Here is a 23,209-nt window from a genome sequence, read left to right on the forward strand (position 1 = left end):
CGGTCCCCAGCCACCACTATTTCTCCCGGTGTGCCGTCCCCGCGTTGCATAACCACGTGTCACAAAACATCACATGTGCCCTGAACAACGCTGTTTCACCCAAAGTCCACCTAACCACAGACACGTGGACAAGTGCTTGTGGGCAAGGCCGCTACATCTCGTTGACGGCACACTGGGTTAATATTAGAGATGAGCGAACCGGTCCCGGTTCGGCTCGAGGTCGGTTCGCCGAACGGAGGTCCCGTTCGAGTTCGGCTCGTCGAACGTTCGACGAACCGAACTCGAACTGCATAGGAAACAATGGCAGGCAATCACAAACACAGAAAAACACCTAGAAAACACCCTCAAAGGTGTCCAAAAGGTGACAAACAACTCACAACACATGGGAAAGTGACAAGGACATATACTCATGCGAAAACAAAAGAGCTGGACAAGGAAAAAGAGGAGGACACACAGATATATGAGTATATGCAAGGAAACATCGATTCCATTAATGTGCAACTTGAGCCCTGCTCATTTTAGGCTTCCAATCTGGATAAATTGCCTGAGCTCGCCACGTACGCCTTGGGGATCTTGTCGTGTCCTGCAGCCAGCGTTCTCTCGGAACCTGTCTTCAGTGCTGCTGGGGGTCTGCTGGCAGATAAGCACACGTGTCTGTCCACTGACAATGTGGACATGGCTCTCAGAGGACTTTTCTTCCCCTGGGTCAGCCAGGGGACGGGAAAGGCACGCGTATTTTTGAGAGTGCTTCATGCAAAGCATCTTTTTCATTTTGAAAAGGGGCATCAACTGATGTCAGTCAAGAGGGGTGTGTGTGGCCCAGTTAGTGGAAACGAGGGAGACTGTGGTTGGAGTCCCCTCGCTGTGTCTCTAAAAGAACCAAGATGAACAAGTCATGGCTCTCAGAGGACTTTTCTTCCCCTGGGTCAGCCAGGGGACGGGAAAGGCACGCGTATTTTTGAGAGTGCTTCATGCAAAGCATCTTTTTCATCTTGAAAATTGGGTCAACTGATGCCAGTCAAGTGGGGTGTGTGTGTCCCATTTAGTGGAAACGAGGGAGACTGTGGTTGGAGTCCCCTCGCTGTGTTTCTAAAAGAACCAAGATGAACAAGTCATGGCTCTCAGAGGACTTTTCTTCCCCTGGCTCAGCCAGGGGAGGCGAAAGGCAAGCGTATTTTTGATAGTGCTTCATGCAAAGCATCTTTTTCTTTTTCAAAAGGGGGCTCAACCGATGCCAGTCAAGTGGGGTGTGTGTGGCCCAGTTAGTGGAAACGAGGGAGACTGTGGTTGGAGTCCCCTCGCTGTGTCTCTAAAAGAACCAAGATGAACAAGTCATGGCTCTCAGAGGACTTTTCTTCCCCTGGGTCAGCCAGGGGACGGGAAAGGCACGCGTATTTTTGAGAGTGCTTCATGCAAAGCATCTTTTTCTTTTTCAAAAGGGGGCTCAACCGATGCCAGTCAAGTGGGGTGTGTGTGGCCCAGTTAGTGGAAACGAGGGAGACTGTGGTTGGAGTCCCCTCGCTGTGTCTCTAAAAGAATCAAGATGAACAAGTCATGGCTCTCCGAGGACTTTTCTTCCCCTGGGTCAGCCAGGGGACGGGAAAGGCACGCGTATTTTTGAGAGTGCTTCATGCAAAGCATCTTTTTCATTTTGAAAAGGGGCATCAACTGATGTCAGTCAAGTGGGGTGTGTGTGGCCCAGTTAGTGGAAACGAGGGAGACTGTGGTTGGAGTCCCCTCGCTGTGTCTCTAAAAGAACCAAGATGAACAAGTCATGGCTCTCCAAGGACTTTTCTTCCCCTGGGTCAGCCAGGGGACGGGAAAGGCACGCGTATTTTTGAGAGTGCTTCATGCAAAGCATCTTTTTCATTTTGAAAAGGGGCATCAACTGATGTCAGTCAAGAGTGGTGTGTGTGGCCCAGTTAGTGGAAACGAGGGAGACTGTGGTTGGAGTCCCCTCGCTGTGTCTCTAAAAGAACCAAGATGAACAAGTCATGGCTCTCTGAGGACTTTTCTTCCCCTGGGTCAGCCAGGGGACGGGAAAGGCACGCGTATTTTTGAGAGTGCTTCATGCAAAGCATCTTTTTCATTTTGAAAAGGGGCATCAACTGATGTCAGTCAAGAGGGGTGTGTGTGGCCCAGTTAGTGGAAACGAGGGAGACTGTGGTTGGAGTCCCCTCGCTGTGTCTCTAAAAGAACCAAGATGAACAAGTCATGGCTCTCAGAGGACTTTTCTTCCCCTGGGTCAGCCAGGGGACGGGAAAGGCACACGTATTTTTGAGAGTGCTTCATGCAAAGCATCTTTTTCATCTTGAAAATTGGGTCAACTGATGCCAGTCAAGTGGGGTGTGTGTGTCCCATTTAGTGGAAACGAGGGAGACTGTGGTTGGAGTCCCCTCGCTGTGTTTCTAAAAGAACCAAGATGAACAAGTCATGGCTCTCAGAGGACTTTTCTTCCCCTGGCTCAGCCAGGGGAGGCGAAAGGCACGCGTATTTTTGATAGTGCTTCATGCAAAGCATCTTTTTCTTTTTCAAAAGGGGGCTCAACCGATGCCAGTCAAGTGGGGTGTGTGTGGCCCAGTTAGTGGAAACGAGGGAGACTGTGGTTGGAGTCCCCTCGCTGTGTCTCTAAAAGAACCAAGATGAACAAGTCATGGCTCTCAGAGGACTTTTCTTCCCCTGGGTCAGCCAGGGGACGGGAAAGGCACGCGTATTTTTGAGAGTGCTTCATGCAAAGCATCTTTTTCATTTTGAAAAGGGGCATCAACTGATGTCAGTCAAGAGGGGTGTGTGTGGCCCAGTTAGTGGAAACGAGGGAGACTGTGGTTGGAGTCCCCTCGCTGTGTCTCTAAAAGAACCAAGATGAACAAGTCATGGCTCTCAGAGGACTTTTCTTCCCCTGGGTCAGCCAGGGGACGGGAAAGGCACGCGTATTTTTGAGAGTGCTTCATGCAAAGCATCTTTTTCATTTTGAAAAGGGGCATCAACTGATGTCAGTCAAGAGGGGTGTGTGTGGCCCAGTTAGTGGAAACGAGGGAGACTGTGGTTGGAGTCCCCTCGCTGTGTCTCTAAAAGAACCAAGATGAACAAGTCATGGCTCTCAGAGGACTTTTCTTCCCCTGGGTCAGCCAGGGGACGGGAAAGGCACGCGTATTTTTGATAGTGCTTCATGCAAAGCATCTTTTTCTTTTTCAAAAGGGGGCTCAACCGATGCCAGTCAAGTGGGGTGTGTGTGGCCCAGTTAGTGGAAACGAGGGAGACTGTGGTTGGAGTCCCCTCGCTGTGTCTCTAAAAGAACCAAGATGAACAAGTCATGGCTCTCAGAGGACTTTTCTTCCCCTGGGTCAGCCAGGGGACGGGAAAGGCACGTGTATTTTTGAGAGTGCTTCATGCAAAGCATCTTTTTCTTTTTCAAAAGGGGGCTCAACCGATGCCAGTCAAGTGGGGTGTGTGTGGCCCAGTTAGTGGAAACAAGGGAGACTGTGGTTGGAGTCCCCTCGCTGTGTCTCTAAAAGAACCAAAATGAACAAGTCATGGCTCTCAGAGGACTTTTCTTCCCCTGGGTCAGCCAGGGGACGGGAAAGGCACGCGTATTTTTGAGAGTGCTTCATGCAAAGCATCTTTTTCATTTTGAAAAGGGGCATCAACTGATGTCAGTCAAGAGGGGTGTGTGTGGCCCAGTTAGTGGAAACGAGGGAGACTGTGGTTGGAGTCCCCTCGCTGTGTCTCTAAAAGAACCAAGATGAACAAGTCATGGCTCTCAGAGGACTTTTCTTCCCCTGGGTCAGCCAGGGGACGGGAAAGGCACGCGTATTTTTGAGAGTGCTTCATGCAAAGCATCTTTTTCATTTTGAAAAGGGGCATCAACTGATGTCAGTCAAGAGGGGTGTGTGTGGCCCAGTTAGTGGAAACGAGGGAGACTGTGGTTGAAGTCCCCTCGCTGTGTTTTACATGCTTTTAGAAGGGCATGACATGGCTTGGAGGTTGACTTTCATCATCTGCAAACTGTTGGCTACCAAAATGCTGCCTTTCCAACAACTGTGGTTATAGACAATGAGGAACATACTGATGAAGATGAGACGCAGATACCCGATTGGGATGACAACTTAAATATTCGGTCAGGGCAAGATGAGGCTCGGTCTGAGGGGGAGGGGAGTGCAAACACAACAATTGATGATGAAGTTCTAGATCCCACCTACTGTCAACCCACAGTCAGACACTCGAGGAGGTCAACAGAGGCGGTGGAGGAGGATGCAACCGACGTAGAAGTAACCTTGCGCCTTCCTGGACACAGTCGGAGCACTGGTAGCACGTCTACAACTGCATCCTCAGCCACCACTCTGCCTCTGAGCATTATTCGGGGTGGATCAACAGGTCGCATGGCCTCTAAGCCTTGCCTAGCCTGGTCCTTTTTTGACATAAAAAAAGATCGCCCAAATTATGTGATCTGTAACATTTGGCATGGTTATCTTAGTAGAGGTCAAAACCTCAGCAGTTTGACAACTTCTTCCATGAATCGTCACATGAATAAATATCATATGGCCTAGTGGGAAGCTCACCGTGCTGCAATGCGGCCTAGCGGAGCCAACCATCCACCACCTGCCCCTTCCAGTGCATCCGCGCGCTCATCATCTTCTAGGACTGTGGGGACAGCTGTCACACCTGTTTTTCCACCCACAACTTCCACCACTGTAACCGCAACAGGCAGTTTGCTTGGTAGGTCGTCAGTTGGTTTGGAAGGGGAAACAAGTGATTGTGTACAGCTCTCTCAAACATCGATAGCACCAACGTTGGATGAAGGCAACATCATGTCTCCGCCTGCACTTTCCTCACAAACCTGTATTTTTCCAGGGACACCCTACTCAACACCGTCTACACACAGCAGCCAGATCTCTGTCCCTCAGATGTGGTCAAATAAAAGGCCACTTCCTGCGACCCATGACAAAGCTAAGAGGTTGACTCTATCCCTCTGTAAGCTGTTGGCTACCGAAATGCTGCCTTTCCGCCTAGTGGACACACAGGATTTTAGAGACCTTATGTCTTTCGCTGTGCCCCAGTACCAGATGCCTAGTCGCCACTACTTCTCTAAGAAAGGTGTGCCCGCGCTACACCAGCATGTCACACACAACATCACCGCTTCCTTGAGAAACTCTGTGTGTGAACGGGTGCATTTCACCACCGATACTTGGACCAGTAAGCATGGACAGGGACGTTACCTGTCGCTGACTGGCCACTGGGTAACTATGGTGATAGATGGTGAAGGGTCTGCTGCACAAGTCTTGCCGTCCCCACGACTTGTGTGTCTGTCCAAGTTCCGCCACTGCTTCTGCATCCTCCACCTCATCTGGGTCCTCCACCTCTGCCCCAAGCCTGCCTGGTCAGGCCACCAGCGTTCCCACTGCGCAGAAGGAATCACGCACCACTCATTACTATGCTGGCAGCAGAGCGCAACGGCATCAGGCGGTCTTTAGCTTGACATGTCTTGGGAATAAGAGTCACACAGCTGAGGAGTTGTGGTCAGCTCTGCGGTCCGAGTTTAATAAATGGTTGTCTCCACTCAACCTGCAGCCTGGTAAGGCCGTGTGCGACAATGCTGCAAACCTGGGTGCGGCCCTTCACCTGGGCAAGCTGGCACACGTGCCTTGTATGGCTCACGTGTTTAACCTTGTTGTCCAGCAATTTTAACCCACTATCACGGCCTAGATGGGCTTCTGCACAGGGCATGGTCACTCTCTGCTCACTTCTGCCGTTTAAACGCCGCAGCTGACTTGACTTGCATTGCTCCAGAAGTCTTTCAGCCTGCCGGTTCATCACCTGAAATGCAATGTATCGACACGCTGGAATTCGACTCTCCACATGATACAGAGACAGCACCACCGAGCCCTGGTGCATTACGTCATGACGTATAGCCTAGGCCAATGAGATGCAGAGGTGGGGCAGATTACACTGCTACAGTGGTCTCAGATCAAGGACCTATGCACCCTTCTGCACAGTTTCGACATGGCGACGAATATGTTTAGCGCTGACAATGCCATTATCAGCATGACGATTCCAGTCATTTACATGCTGGAGCACACGCTAAACACTATTCGGAGTCAGGGGATGGGACAACAGGAAGGGGAGGAACTACAGGAGGATTCATATGCGCAAGACACAACAACATCACCAAGGTCCAGACGTTCATCATCACCAACGCGGCAGGCATGGGACCATGGGGGACAGGGATCAACAAGGAAGCATGGTAGCAGGCGAGATGTTGAGGAAGGTGCAGGAGGACATGAAGATATGGAGGACGAACTGTCCATGGACATGGAAGACTCAGCAGATGAGGGGGACCTTGGTCAAATTTCAGTTGAAAGAGGTTGGGGGGAGATGTCAGAGGAAGAAAGAACGGTTAGCTTTCTATGCCACAAAAACAGCGTGGACTTGGTCCGCATGGCTGCGCAAGACACATGAGTGCCTTCTTGTTGCACTACCTCCAACATGACCCTCGTATTGTCAAAATTAGAAGTGATGATGACTACTGGCTTGCCACACTATTAGATCCCCGGTACAAGTCCAAATTTTGTGACATAATTCCAGCCATAGAAAGGGACGCACTTATGTATGAGTATCAGCAGAAGCTGTTACTCGATCTTAGATCCGCTTTTCCACCAAACAACCGTGCAGGTGCAGGGAGGGAATCTCCCAGTTGTAACTTGACAAACATGGGACGGTCTCGTCATCTTCAACAGTCTACACGTACCAGTAGGACCGTATCTGGTGCTGGTAACAGCAATTTAATGGAATCTTTTCAGAATTTTTTTAGACCCTCCTTTGCAAGGCCACCAGAGACAACAAGTCTGACACATAGTCAACGGCTGGAGAGGATGATACAGGAGTATCTACAAATGAACATCGATGCCATGATTTTGCAAATAGAGCCTTGCTCATTTTGGGCTTCAAATCTAGAAAAATGGCCAGAGCTATCCAGTTACGCCTTGGAGATTTTGACGTGTACAGCTGCCAGCGTTGTCTCTGAACGTGTCTTCAGTGCTGCTGGGTGTGTGCTGACAGATAAGCGCACGCGTCTGTCCAGTGACAATGTGGACAGACTGACGTTCATCAAAATTAACAAGTCATGGATCCAGAAGGAATTTACAACCCCTGTGTCATCCTGGGGAGAGTAAATGCTTGTGGATTTGGAATGTGCTTGATGCAAATCTAGCTGTGAAGTGTACAACTATGGCACAACTGCTGCCACTGAATGGGTGGGTGTGTGTGGGGCACAATTTTTGGAAAAAAGGGAGGCTCCGCTTGGAGTAACCCTTGCTTACATTGTTTTTAAAAGGAGCCAAGATGACCAAGTCATGGTTCAGCAAAGACTTTATATACCTACCCCGGTGTCATGCTGGGGACGGTTAATTATGGCGTATTTTTGAATGTGCTTGATGCAAATCAAAACATCCTGTTTGCAACTAGGGCACAAGTGCTGCCACTGATGGGGTGTCTGTGTGCCCAATTTTTGGAAAAAAGGTAGACTCCGCTTGGAGTAACCCTTGCTTGCTGTGTTTTTTAAAAATGATACAAGATGAACAGATCTGAAGGCAAGATGAAGGCAACATCATGTCTCCGCCTGCACTTTCCTCACAAACCTGCATTTTTCCAGGGACACCCTACTCAACACCGTCTACAGACAGCAGCCAGATCTCTGTCCCTCAGATGTGGTCAAATAAAAGGCCACTTACTGCGACCCATGACAAAGCTAAGTGGTTGACTCTATCCCTCTGTAAGCTGTTGGCTACCGAAATGCTGCCTTTACACCTAGTGGACACACAGGATTTTACAGACCTTATGTCTGTCGCTGTGCCCCAGTACCAGATGCCCAATCACCACTGCTTCTCCAAGAAAAGCATGCCCGCGCTACACCAGCATGTCGCATACAACATCACCACTTCCTTGAGAAAATCTGTGTGCGACAGGGTGCATTTCAACACAGATACTTGGACCAGTAAGCATAGACAGGGTCATTACATGTCACTGACTGGGCACTGGCAAACTATGGTGAGAGATGGAGAAGGGTCTGCTGTACAAGTCTTGCCGTCCCCACGAGTTGTTTCAATTTTTCTTCTGTATGTAGAAGTTAATACACTGCTTCTGCCTCTTCAACCTCGTGTGGGTCCTCCACCTTGGCGCAAACCCTGTGTGGTCAGGCCACCCTTCCTTGCAACTGCGCACAAGGACTACCACACACCTCCTTACTATGCTGGCAGCAGAGCTCAATGCCATCAGGCGGTCAAAGTTTTACTTTGAAATGTATGGGAAATGTGAGTCACACCGCAATTCCAGAGAATAGTAGTCAGGCAGGGTCAAAACATTAATTGAGGAACAGGAACAGAATGGGACGGCCAGGACTTAATCAGAAAACAAGCAGAGGTGAAATGCGGATCGGCCAACAAGGTACATAAACAGCAAGCAGGAAAAGTAGTCAGGTAACAAGCACACAAAATCATAAAACTGAACTGGGGGTAAAATTAACCAGAGGTTCATAGCTATGTCTGGCAGTGGTCTGCAGACAGGATGGGCATAAAAAAGGGTGTGGTGTCTTCCCATTGGTTGTAGCTGAATGATGGTATTTCATCTGTGAGATACCCACCAGCTACATTCAGCCAGAGATTCTGGATCTGTCAAGGTAATGCAGCCCAGTGGGTGAGCATAACCTGCGTCCACCTGCGCCGCTGGCATCGACTACTCTCCCATCATCAGCACTATTCATGAAAGGAACACGTTGTCACCTGGCGACCGGAGTACAAATTGACGGAGCGGACTCCGTTGGTGACTTAACAGCCGTGTGCGGCAATGATGCAAACCTGGCTGCGGGCCATCCTCAGGGCAATGTGACACAAGTGCCTTGTATGGCTCACGTGTTGAACCGAATTCTCCAGCAATTTTTAAAACACCATCACGGCCTACATGGCCTTGTAGAGCGGGCACGCTCGCTATGTGCTCACTTCCATCGTGCGCACACAGCAGCTCAACAACTTTCATCACTCCGGAAGTCTTAGGGGCACTTTGCACACTGCGACATCGCAGGTGCGATGTCGGTGGGGTCAAATTGAAAATGACGCACTTCCGGCATCGCATGCGACATCGCAGTGTGTAAAGGCTGGATGATACGATTAACGAGCGCAAAAGCGTCGTAATCGTATCATCGGTGCAGCGTCGGCGTAATCCATGATTACGCTGATGCGACGGTCCGATGTTGTTCCTCGCTCCTGCGGCAGCACACATCGCTGTGTGTGAAGTCGCAGGAGCGAGGAACGTCTCCTACCGGCCTCACTGCGGCTTCCGTAGGATATGCGGAAGGAAGGAGGTGGGCAGGATGTTTACATCCTGCTCATCTCCGCCCCTCCGCTCTGATTGGCCGCCTGCCGTGTGACGTCGCAGTGACGCCGCACGACCCGCCCCCTTAACAAGGAGGCGGGTCGCCGGCCACAGGGACGTCGCACTGCAGGTGAGTGTGTGTGTGAAGCTGGCGTAGCGATAACTTTCGCTACGCCAGCTATCACCACATATCGCTGCTGCGACGGGGGCGGGCACTATCGCACTCGGCATCGCAGCATCGGGCTGCGATGTCGTAGTGTGCAAAGCCCGCCTTTGGGTCTGGCAGTTAAACGCCGGAAATGCGATGTTCCGACACGCAGGAATTGGAATCTGCACATGTTGCAGCGTGTGTGTCAGCACCGCAGAGCCCTGCTGAAATACGGTATGACATATATCCTGGGATAACTTGATCAAGAGGTGGTGCAGATCACGCTGCTGGAGTGGTGTCAGATCAAGGAGCTATGCACCCTGCTACACAGTTTACAAATGTCGACGAAGATGTTTAGCACTGGCAATGTCATTCTCAGCGTGACAATTCTGGTCATCTACATGATGGAGCACACTGTAATTATTATTCGGAGTCAGGTGTTGGGACAAGAGGAAGGGGAGGAAGTACAGGAGGAGTCATATGCGGAAGGGATAACAAGATCTACGAGGTCCAGATGGTCAGCGGCACCTATGCGGCAGTCATGGTGAGGGAGAGGGATTAACAAGGGCGCATAGTATCAGCAAAAAGTGTTGATGAAAGTGCAGGAGCCCATGAAGAAATGGAGGACGAACTGGCGATGGGCATGGAAGACTCAGCAGATGAGTGAGAGCTTGCTCACATTTCGGTTGTGCGAGGTTGTGGGGAGAGGGCAGAGGAAGGATGCACGATTCTCACCTCTCTGCCACCAACACACCAAGGACTTGGTCCTCCTGGATGCACAAGACACATGAGCGCCTTCTTGCTGCACTACCTACATGACCCTCGGATTGTATGAATTTGAAGTAATCCTGAATACTGGGTTGCCACACTGTTAGATCCCCGGTACAAGACAAAATTTGGCGAACTAATTCCTGCCATAGAAATGGACGCACGTATACAGGAGTATCTGCAGAATGTGGTACGCAATCTTAGATCTACTTTTCCACTAAACACCAGTGCTGCACAGAGTGAATCTCAACGCTTTGTCATGGATAGGAGGAAATGGTCTTTTACTTGTCCACATCGGAGGGACCGAGGGATGGCTGCTGTGCTGAGATGGCGTTGAGTACGGTGTCCCTGCACAGTTGCACTTTTGGTCATATCCCAAAATGAGTTGAAAAAGGACAGATGCTGTTGGAAAGGGGAACAGGTGTGTTGGAAAGGGGAAAAAAGTTTTGGTCCGTGGATTTGGTGGTTAAGCAACTGTAACATTTGCTGAAGAAACACCATCTGTTACAGTGGGACTGGCAGATTTGGATAAAGTGGTATATAATCTGTGACCGCTATATAACGAAAATTAATAAGAAAAGAAAGAGAAAGGTATATATCCCCATCAGCAGTCAGTGTCCACCGTGCTCCCAGTTGGAAAAGGAGAGGTTGGCAACTGGAAGGTTTGGTGGAGGATACAGAGCTGTGTGGCTATGAAACTAATAGTAGCCTGAACCGAGTTAGACGCCATTCGGATCTGGAGACTGTGAGCCCTGTTAGCGTCACAGGGTCCACATGCCCACCCAGCCCAGGAACTCCCTGTTAACAACACAGGGGCCATTGAGTACGCTGACCGTGTGCGTAGGGGCACACCTGTGGACAGCAGGCGCATCAGCAGCAGCAGGAGGCCTGTTAATGCCACTGGGCTGCACAAGCAGGACTGGTAGGACAGGAGCTGGTCTTAACCGTTCTGCGTTACCAACTGTGGTGGTGGCCTGCATCGACACCCTATCCCTGCCTACCTCTGGCCTAAAGCCGCAATGGGTTCAACACATGGAGGTGTGCTCTTTCGGAGCATAATAGAAGACTGCGCACCTCCTTGTTGGCTCCAGCCCCTTTTATAACCTGGGTCCGCCCCAAACCAGGGTGAACCACAATGCACCTCCTGGAGACAAAAGTAGAGTGACACGTCATGAGTGGCATAACTAGCGTCCTATTTGGAAACGCAACTTCAATGATGACCTTTTGGCTGCCATGACCCAAACACCTCACCAGTCATCGTCTGACCATCAATAATGCGGTGACAAGTCATAGGTGTGGGCCTCTGCAAGCCATTTGGGAGGACACCTGATGCCCTGTGGTCTATATGGGACCCCCACATCAGGGCCAGGGCCAAAGAGTTCATTACCGGACCTAGTCTCTGATGCAGGAAGTGCCTGAGCATGCTCAGTAGCATGAAATACAGTCTCTGAAAAAAGACTATCAGCTTTAGCATGGTTTCTAGGCACAAAACAGGACTTAGACCCGGCACGGAATGCAAGCACCTGTGCAAAGAGGCTTTTCACACTTAGTGTGGGAGCATGCGCTGCATCCCGAAAAGAAGACTTAGCATCAGGAATAACACAGTCAGGCTGAGCATACTCACTACGCGAAACACTGTAATTATGCTGCAGCTGGGGTACATCGGCACACGCATGCGCACTAGCTGCCTCTCCACACTTAGACGTGGAGGGGAAATTGCTCTTGGAGATGCTGTCTATGAACAGAAGGAAAAGCTAAAGGAAGCCTGACTTTCTATCCCTCCGAATTATGAAATGCAGCAATGAATTCCATGAGTTTGCTATAACATTAGCGTAGCAAAATGTGCATGAGGGTGTGATGTAGAGGTGCTAGAAATAGCTTGTCACCAGTGGGGCACTAATGGAATACAACAGCCAGTTCTATGATGCCACTAAATGGCAGTATTTTGTGCTATCAATATAGCTTATTAAAAACAGAGCAGGAGGTTGTCATGCAGAGGTGCTGCACATAGATTTGCAGTAGTGTGAATAGACAAAAGTACAATAGCCACGTTTAGGATGCCACTAGGTACACTGAGTGTTTGCTAGTATAATGGCTTAGTTTAAAAAGTTTGAGTGTGCAATGCAGGCAGACGTGCTGCAAATATGTTTACAATAGTGTGAATAGACAAAAGTACAATAGCCACATTTAGGATGCCACTAGGTACACTGAGTGTTTGCTAGTATAATGGCTTAGTTTAAAAAAGTTGGAGTGTGCAATGCAGGCAGACGTGCTGCAAATATCGTTACAATAGTGTGAATAGACAAAAGTACAATAGCCACGTTTAGGATGCCACTAGGTACACTGAGTGTTTGCTAGTATAATGGCTGAGTTTAAAAAAGTTTGAGTGTGCAATGCAGGCAGACGTGCTGCAAATATGTTTACAATAGTGTGAATAGACAAAAGTACAATAGCCACGTTTAGGATGCCACTAGGTACACTGAGTGTTTGCTAGTATAATGGCTTAGTTTAAAAAAGTTGGAGTGTGCAATGCAGGCAGACGTGCTGCAAATATCGTTATAATAGTGTGAATAGACAAAAGTACAATAGCCACGTTTAGGATGCCACTAGGTACACTGAGTGTTTGCTAGTATAATGGCTTAGTTTAAAAAGTTTGAGTGTGCAATGCAGGCAGACGTGCTGCAAATATCGTTACAATAGTGTGAATAGACAAAAGTACAATAGCCACGTTTAGGATGCCACTAGGTACACTGAGTGTTTGCTAGTATAATGGCTGAGTTTAAAAAAGTTTGAGTGTGCAATGCAGGCAGACGTGCTGCAAATATGTTTGCAATAGTGTGAATAGACAAAAGTACAATAGCCACGTTTAGGATGCCACTAGGTACACTGAGTGTTTGCTAGTATAATGGCTTAGTTTAAAAAAGTTGGAGTGTGCAATGCAGGCAGACGTGCTGCAAATATCGTTACAATAGTGTGAATAGACAAAAGTACAATAGCCACGTTTAGGATGCCACTAGGTACACTGAGTGTTTGCTAGTATAATGGCTTAGTTTAAAAAGTTTGAGTGTGCAATGCAGGCAGACGTGCTGCAAATATGTTTAAAATAGTGTGAATAGACAAAAGTACAATAGCCACGTTTAGGATGCCACTAGGTACACTGAGTGTTTGCTAGTATAATGGCTTAGTTTAAAAAAGTTGGAGTGTGCAATGCAGGCAGACGTGCTGCAAATATCGTTACAATAGTGTGAATAGACAAAAGTACAATAGCCACGTTTAGGATGCCACTAGGTACACTGAGTGGTTGCTAGTATAATGGCTTAGTTTAAAAAAGTTGGAGTGTGCAATGCAGGCAGACGTGCTGCAAATATCGTTACAATAGTGTGAATAGACAAAAGTATAATAGCCACGTTTAGGATGCCACTAGGTACACTGAGTGTTTGCTAGTATAATGGCTTAGTTTAAAAAGTTTGAGTGTGCAATGCAGGCAGACGTGCTGCAAATATGTTTACAATAGTGTGAATAGACAAAAGTACAATAGCCACGTTTAGGATGCCACTAGGTACACTGAGTGTTTGCTAGTATAATGGCTTAGTTTAAAAAAGTTTGAGTGTGCAATGCAGGCAGACGTGCTGCAAATATCGTTACAATAGTGTGAATAGACAAAAGTACAATAGCCACGTTTAGGATGCCACTAGGTACACTGAGTGTTTGCTAGTATAATGGCTTAATTTAAAAAGTTTGAGTGTGCAATGCAGGCAGACGTGCTGCAAATATGTTTACAATAGTGTGAATAGACAAAAGTACAATAGCCACGTTTAGGATGCCACTAGGTACACTGAGTGTTTGCTAGTATAATGGCTTAGTTTAAAAAGTTTGAGTGTGCAATGCAGGCAGACGTGCTGCAAATATGTTTACAATAGTGTGAATAGACAAAAGTACAATAGCCACGTTTAGGATGCCACTAGGTACACTGAGTGTTTGCTAGTATAATGGCTTAGTTTAAAAAAGTTGGAGTGTGCAATGCAGGCAGACGTGCTGCAAATATCGTTACAATAGTGTGAATAGACAAAAGTACAATAGCCACGTTTAGGATGCCACTAGGTACACTGAGTGTTTGCTAGTATAATGGCTTAGTTTAAAAAGTTTGAGTGTGCAATGCAGGCAGACGTGCTGCAAATATGTTTACAATAGTGTGAACAGACAAAAGTACAATAGCCACGTTTAGGATGCCACTAGCTACACTGAGTGTTTGCTAGTATAATGGCTTAGTTTAAAAAAGTTGGAGTGTGCAATGCAGGCAGACGTGCTCTGCAAATGTCTTTGCACTAGTGGGACTATAGCAAAGTCCAATAGCCACGTTTAGGATGCCACTAGGTACACTGACTGTTTGCTAGTATAATGGCTTAGTTTAAAAAAGTTGGAGTGTGCAATGCAGGCAGACGTGCTCTGCAAATGTCTTTGCACTAGTGGGACTATAGCAAAGTCCAATAGCCACGTTTAGGATGCCACTAGGTACACTGAGTGTTTGCTAGTAAAATTGCTTAGTTTAAAAAAGTTGGAGTGTGCAATGCAGGCAGACGTGCTCTGCAAATGTCTTTGCACTAGTGGGACTATAGCAAAGTCCAATAGCCACGTTTAGGATGCCACTAGGTACACTGAGTGTTTGCTAGTATAATGGCTTAGTTATAATGAGTTGGAGTGTGCAGAGGACAAGAGGGTACAGTGGCAGGATTGTTGTGCTCTGGGTAGAGGAATGGAAGCCTGCCTTTCTATTCCCTCCTAATGGTGAAATGCAGGGAGGAAATCCCTGACCTTGGCTACACAGACGCTGTTGCTGTTTTCAGGACCTGTCACCTATGGCTCTCTGACCCTGCCGGTTTGAGCCCTTAAAAGGACTGTTATAAAGTGCTCTCCCTAAGCTGTCTAACGCTGTGTATGCAGTGCATACAGCTGTATCGGCGATAGGACTCAGGAGGACGGAGCTGCGACAGTGATGTCTGACACCAAAGACGCAGAAGGCAGATAATGGCGTCCTGGAAGAAAATGTCCGGTTTTATAATGCAGGGACATGTGACATGGACATCCTATCACACATGCCGTTGCTTCTCTGGCTCAAAGTCCACTTAGCTGTGTGTGTGTCTGGGATTGGCTGACATGCTGGCCCGCCCCACTACACACGCGCGCTTAGGGAAGGAAGACAAGAAAAAAAAAAAAAAAATGGCGATCGCCATTATAGCAACAGCAGTGATCTGAAGGCGCTGTTCACGCACACTATACACTGAAATGTCATAATAGTGTGATTCACAGAGTGACTTACACTATTACAGCAGAAACCAAGCTAGGATTTAGCTGGTTTTTTGCTGCTAGAACCGTTCTCGAACGTTTCTAGAACTATCGAGCTTTTGCAAAAAGCTCGAGTTCTAGTTCGATCTAGAACATGCCCCAAAATCACTCGAGCCTAGAACTGGAGAACCACGAACCACGAACCGCGCTCAACTCTAGTTAATATTGTGGAAGCTGGGACCCAGTCTGAGCGAGGGACGGAACACGTCCTTCCCACACCAAGGTTTGCTGGCCCTACCTCAGTCAGGGTTTCACCCACACTCTACAGCTCCGGAATGTCATGCTCTTCAGCCTCCTCCTCCTCCTGCGCATCCTCATCCACTTTACCCTCCACACCAGTCCCAAGCTGGAAGCACTGCAGCACTGCCTCGGCGAAGTGGCAACAGGCTGTGCTGAAGCTAATCTGCATAGGTGACAAACCCCACAATGCAGAAGAGGTGTGGACAGCTCTGAAACAGCAGGCAGATCACTGGCTCACACCTCTGAACCTAAAGCCAGGAAAGGTCGTGTGTGACAATGGCCGGAACCTGGTGGCGGCTTTGAGGCGAGGCCAGCTGACACATGTTCCATGCGTGGCCCATGTGCTCAACCTCGTGGTTCAGCGGTTTCTAAAGTCATACCCAGAGCTGTCTGATCTGCTGGTAAAAGTTCGCCGCCTGTCTGCACATTTTTGAAAGTCACCTACTGCTTCAGCCGGCCTTGCCGGCTTTCAGCGCCGTTTGCATCTTCCGGCTCACAGACTGGTGTGTGATGTCCCCACGCGTTGGAATTCAACTCTGCACATGTTGGTCAGGATATGTGAGCAGAAGAGGGCAGTTGTTGAGTACCTGCATCACCTAAGCCGTCGGGAAATGGGTCAAACTCCACACATAACACCTGAGGAGTGGAGATGGATGTACCATCCTCCAAAACTTTGAGGACTCCACCAAGATGGTGAGTGGTGATGACGCCATTATTAGCGTCACCATACCGCTACTCTGCCTTCTAAAACGGTCTCTGCTCAAAAACAAACATGATGCATTGCAGGCGGAGCGCGATGAGTTGCAGCAAGAAACAGTAGTGGGTGTGGGTGATAACACACAGCCCAGCCTCGTCTCATCACAACATGCAGTGGAGGACTATGACGAGGAGGAGGATGAAGACATGGAGCAACTTTCTGGCCAAATTGAAGATATGACATGCACACCAGTCATATCCTCGGTTCAGCGTGGCTGGCCAGAGGACAGGGTAGATGAGGAGGAGGAGGAGGAGGAGGAGGAGGAGGACAGCATGTTCAGTCATCGTGTTGGTCAGGCTACTGAAGTCCTGGCTGTTAAGAGTCTGGCGCACATGGCTGACTTTATGGTAAGCTGCCTATCTCGTGACCCTCGCGTTAAGAACATCTTGGCCGACAATCATTACTGGTTGGTAACACTGTTAGACCCACGCTACAAGGAGAACTTTATGTCTCTTATTCTCGAGGCGGAGAGGTCAACCAAAATGCAGCAGTTCCGGAAGGCCATAGTCACGGAAGTAGGCAAAGCATTCCCCTCACAAAACGCTAGCGGCATAGGTCAGGAATCAGTGGACAACCAAGGCGTACAGCCGAGAGAGGCACAAGTCCAATCCGCCAGAGGTAGGGGAACAGTCTTTAAGATGTGGGACAGTTTTCTCAGCCCCTCACGTACCACAGCCCCTGAGGTGCGGGGTAGTGCCACAAGAAATCCTAAGTTTGCCCAGATGCTCAAGGAGTACCTTGCAGATCGAACAACTGTACTCCGACATTCCTCTGTGCCTTACAATTATTGGGTATCCAAGGTGGACACGTGGCATGAATTGGCTCTCTACACCTTGGAAGTCCTGGCCTGCCCTGCCGCTAGCGTTTTGTCAGAGTGTGTTTTTAGTGCCGCAGGTGGAATCATTACAGATAAACGCACCCGCCTGTCAACTGAAAATGCTGACATGTTGACTCTGATCAAGATGAACAAGGGTTGGATTGGGCCAGACTTCACCACACCACCAGCAAATGAGAGCGGAATTTAAAGTTTGTAACGGGAATTTGCCATGTACCTCTAGTCACCCATGGGTACACACTTCTGGACTTTGGATAATCGCTGGACTGCTCCTCCTTCTCCTCATGCGCCACCATGATGACCGTTACAATAGTTAGGCCTTTGTTTCAGGTATACCCCCAGTGGTAAATTTTTTCGCCCATTCTTTGCAGAATGGACATTACAACGACAGGAGACCCGCTCCTTTGCAATGGGAACAATGTTTTGAGGCCCTCATGCACTTCTCTATCCAGGGACAACGTGGAGCCTCCCAATTTTTGGCTGCCCTGCCAAAGGGCTATACTATAATACACCCACTTCCTGACAATGGACACTTAATGTTTTGAGGCCCTCATGCACGTCTCTATCCAGGGACAACGTGGAGCCTCCCAATTTTTGGCTGCCCTGCCAAAGGGCTATACTATAATACACCCACTTCCTGACAATGGACACTTAATGTTTTGAGGCCCTCATGCACGTCTCTATCCAGGGACAACATGGAGCCTCCCAATTTTTGGCTGCCCTGCCAAAGGGCTATACTATAATACACCCACTTCCTGACAATGGACACTTAATGTTTTGAGGCCCTCATGCACGTCTCTATCCAGGGACAACGTGGAGCCTCCCAATTTTTGGCTGCCCTGCCAAAGGGCTATACTATAATACACCCACTTCCTGACAATGGACACTTAAAGTTTTGAGGCCCTCATGCACGTGTCTATCCAGGGACAACGTGGAGCCTCCCAATTTTTGGCTGCCCTGCCAAAGGGCTATACTATAATACACCCACTTCCTGACAATGGACACTTAATGTTTTGAGGCCCTCATGCACGTCTCTATCCAGGGACAACGTGGAGCCTCCCAGTTTTTGGCTGCCCTGCCAAAGGGCTATACTATAATACACCCACTTCCTGACAATGGACACTTAATGTTTTGAGGCCCTCATGCACGTCTCTATCCAGGGACAACGTGGAGCCTCCCAATTTTTGGCTGCCCTGCTAAAGGGCTATACTATAATACACCCACTTCCTGACAATGGACACTTAATGTTTTGAGGCCCTCATGCACGTCTCTATCCAGGGACAACGTGGAGCCTCCCAATTTTTGGCTGCCCTGCCTAAGGGCTATACTACAATAGACCCACTTCCTTACAATGGGCACTTCAGGTTTACAGGCCATCATGCACGTCTGTATGCAGGGGCATTGGTGAACCTCACAATTTTGGACTGCCCTGGCAAAGGAAAATACTACAAAGACTCACTTCTTCAAAATGGGCACATTAGACTCAGAGGCCTTTATGTACGTCTCTTCTCAGGGACATCGGAGTTCCACACAATGTTTTACGTAAAATCTTTCATGTATTGATCTCAAAAAGTAACATATATTAGCTCTATCTCACTATTGGGTATGTGCCCTTAACATTTCCGCCATGAAAATTCATTTTGGTGTCATTTTTGAAGGTTTTCTGGTGAGTCCGTAAAAATGGCGTAAAACGCGGACAAAATTGTTCACAGGTGTGACTTTTGAGTGATAAATGCTTCAAGGGGTCTTCCCCATGCTGTTGCCATGTCATTTGAGCACTCTTCTGAGACTTTTGTGCCATTTTTAGGGTTTCTACATGCTGCCGGGGGTCATTTCACAAAAATACTCGGGTCTCCCATAGGATAACATTGGGCTCGGTGCTCGGGCCGAGTACACGAGTATCTTGGGATGCTCGGCCCGAGCCTCGAGCACCCGAGCTTTTTAGTACTCGCTCATCACTACTCATGACATCACTTCCATGACACCCCATCCTGTGGGGCTCGCAGCTGTGATGTAAGAAGTTCAGCCGAGTTCATTCTGATTGCGCGTCACTCAGAATAAAAACGGGTGAACTCATGTCGTCACTACCACATCACACACCACCCTGTAGGGCCCGCAGCTGTTATGTCAGGGGTTCAGCCGAGTTCATGCTGATCATGTGTCCCTCAGAATGAACGTGGATGAACCCGTGATGTCACTGCCATGACACACACCATTCTTTGGGGCTCACAGCTGTGACATCAGGGGTTCAGAAGAGTTCATTCTGAATGCGTGGCTCTGTCTGCCCTCACAGAGGGCAGTCATGCTCTATGATGCTCGCTGTTACAAGACAGGGATGTAGCAGAGCTGAATCACTGTGGGACCTCATGTAGATTACTTCAGACCTTCAGGAGTGTTTGGGGGGTTAATAAAGTGGTGAAAGAGGGTGCTTTTTCTATTTTATTCCTAATAAACGATTTTTAGGGTGTTTGTGTTTACTTACTTTCACCCACAGATTAATGATTGGGGTGTCTCATAAATGCCTGCCACAACTAATCTAGGACTTAGTGGCTGCTTTGAGCCATTAACACCCTCATAACCCCAATTGCCACCACATCAAGGGAATCGGAAAGAGCTGGATAAAGTGCAGGAACTGTCACATCTAATGGATGTGGCAAGTCCGGGTGGCTGCTGGCTGATATTTTTAAGCTAGGGAGAGTCTAATAACCATAGGCCTCCCTAGTCTGATAATAGTAGTCCCCAGCTTTGGGGCTTTATCTTGGCTGGGTATTAAAATTGGGTGAACTGCACTTTGTTTTTTTAAATGTTTTAGTTTTTATTTCACTTTATGATATAGACCCGCCTACCAGCATATGTGATTGTTTGCAGTCAGACAGCTGTCACTTAGCGTTGGAGTGGGTCTGAGTGCAACCAATCACAGATGCTGGTGAATGGGAGAAGCAGTGAAGAAGAATGAGAGGCAGCAGTGTGACAGCTGCGTCCGTGATTATGAAATGCTTGGAGAAAGACAGAGAGAAAGAGAAAATAATTGGGGTACTACTGTGGCATCCTTATTCTCAGAAACCATATGTGAGTCAGAAATGCATGCAGGCATATTCTCCAGACTCTTCCCATTCAGTTTCATCACTTTCCCATCCATTTCAGCCTTTTCCTCAGGCCCCAAGACCTCTTTGTTGGGTCCAGCAGAAAATTACTCGCATCTCCCCTTGACTTGCATTGTACTCACTATTCGGAATGAATGTGCGAGTATTACAAAGTACTCGTTACGAGTATAGTGATTAGAAATATTTCAGTACTTGCTCATCTATAGCTAAACCCCACTTTGAGCCAAGGCCATACTATGTGAACAGTTCAGAAGAAGATGAGATGCTCATCAAGGCCAAAAAGCACCACAGCAAAAGAGGGAGCAGGGGGCAAAAGCCCAGCGGCCGGCCCATAGCCAGTATGTCAGCTGTTAGCTGCCACCATGCCATGGAAAATCTAACATCTAAATTAGCTCAAAAAAGATCCCTGGAGTAGCATTTCTTTCAGGAATGTGCTGATGACAAGAGACAGGTGCTTTGCACGCTGTACCATAGGATCCTGAAGTGAGGCTAAAATCCTCTGAACATTAATACCACCTGCATGATATGTAATCTCACTACCACACATGAGTTGCAGTGGAGTAGGTTCCTGAGAAATCAGGAAATGTAGGCTCCTCCTGCTCTCTCATATGCTGTGATGTCAGCCTCTTCCTCCCACTAATGACTACCAGGGCAACCTGCCTCCTTGGAAACACATGATGTGCCGGCAACATCACCAGCATCATCTACTATCTTGACACTGTCCCATGGAAGTGTTCATATCTTCATCCTCCAAACCCTCAATAGCAAGAGGAAATGCTCTCCTACCTATCCACAAGCCCTGGCCTTGCAAAAAAAGCATTTCAAAATCACGTGCCTTTTAAATGCTGCCATTCCAGCTGGTGGAGACTGAGAGTGTTAAAAAACTGATGTTGGTGGCTGTCCCAGCCACCACTACTTTTCCAGGTGTTACATCTTTGCACTGCAAACACAAGTTGCGGACCAAATCCGTCGTGCTCTGTGCAACTCCATCATTAGAATGGTGCACATAACCACGGACACATGGACCAATAAGCATGAGCAGGGACAATATATTTCCCTAACTGCCCACTGTGTAAATATAGTGGTGCCTGGGCCAGAGGCAGAAGTCATTCCAGCCCATGTCATGAATGGCTGTTGTCGGTGAATCTGAAGCCCAGCCTGGTGTTGTGCAATAGTAGGGGAAATCTTGTAGAAGCTCTAGGCCTAGGCAATTGGAAGCATATTCCTTACCTGATGAATGTGCTGAATTTGGTGGTGCAGAGCTTCCTTAAAAATCACCCACATATGTCAGAGCTGCTGGTGAAAGTGCAAGCAGTGTCTGTGCACTTTTAGTGTTCTCACCCTGCTACTGCTCGCCTGTCATGGCTAAAGAGTCACTTCGACCTTCCTGCTCCCCCCATTCATATGCTGTAAAGACTGTGTGAGCAACAGCAGGCATTAGTAGAGTTTCAGCTGCAGTACATACAGCAGATTCACAATTCAGAAGAACATCCCTTCACTTCTAACAAGTGGGCCTTTATGGGGGGCATGTGGGCTGTGTTGTGCTGTTTTGAATACTCAACCAACATGGCTAGCACTGATAATGCCATCATCAGTGTTACTATACCTCTTTAATGCCTTCTTCAGGTCATGATGGATTAGGTGGTGGGACAGGAGGAAGAGGAGCAGGTAACATTAAGATCTTTATCAGGTCTCTTATCCACACAGGGCTCTGAGGTTGGGTTCCTGGCAGTGGGTATGTCCCCAACTTTCCAGCCAGTAAATAATTTGGGAGGAGGAGGAGGAATTGTCTGAACAGCAGGGTGGTAAGGAAATGTACTCAGGGACATCACTGCAACATGGAAAATGGGGATACAGAGGACCCAGTCCACACAACTGGGATTGAGGAACTTATCATTGTCTCTGGGCAGCTTAGCACACAAGAGCCAATACATGCTGTTGTGTTTGCACAATGACCAGCAAATTGACAGGATTCTAACCAGTGATGATTACTTGGTGGCTACTCTACTGCTGCATCCATGCTACAAAGACAACATCACTACATTCGTCACTGGAACAGGATTGTAAAATGTATGAGTATAAGTGCCTGCTGGTAGAGGCTTTACTTATAGTGTTCCAAGCAGACAGCGGGGGCACAGTGGAAGAGCAAGAAAGGGGAGGAAAAGGAAGCCGACAATGGAGATGTTGCATCGGCAACATCATAGAAGGGAGTGTTATCATGTCCGCAATGTGGCACCAATTCATCAGCAGCATGTCACCCCATCTGGCAACACCATCTGCATCTTACCAGAAGGCAGCGTTTATTCAACATGGTGGAAGGGGTACTTTGCACGCTGCGACATCGCTACTGCGCTCTCGTCGGGGTCAAATCGAAAGTGACACACATCCGGCACTGGTAAGACGTCGCAACGTGTAAAGCCTAGATGCGCCAATAAACGATCGCAAAAGTGTCGTAAGTCGGTGATCTGTGTAGTGTCGGTCATTTTCATAATGTCGCACCAATAGGAGATATGATGTTGTTCCTTGTTCCTGTGGCATCACACATCGCTGTGTGTGAAGCCGCAGGAGCGAGGAACATCTCCTTACCTGCCTCCACCGGCTATGCGGAAGGAAGGTGGTGGGCGGGATATTTACGTCCCACTCATCTCCGC

The sequence above is a fragment of the Anomaloglossus baeobatrachus genome, chromosome 4 (assembly GCF_048569485.1).
Source record: "Anomaloglossus baeobatrachus isolate aAnoBae1 chromosome 4, aAnoBae1.hap1, whole genome shotgun sequence".
NCBI classification, from domain to species: domain Eukaryota; kingdom Metazoa; phylum Chordata; class Amphibia; order Anura; family Aromobatidae; genus Anomaloglossus; species Anomaloglossus baeobatrachus.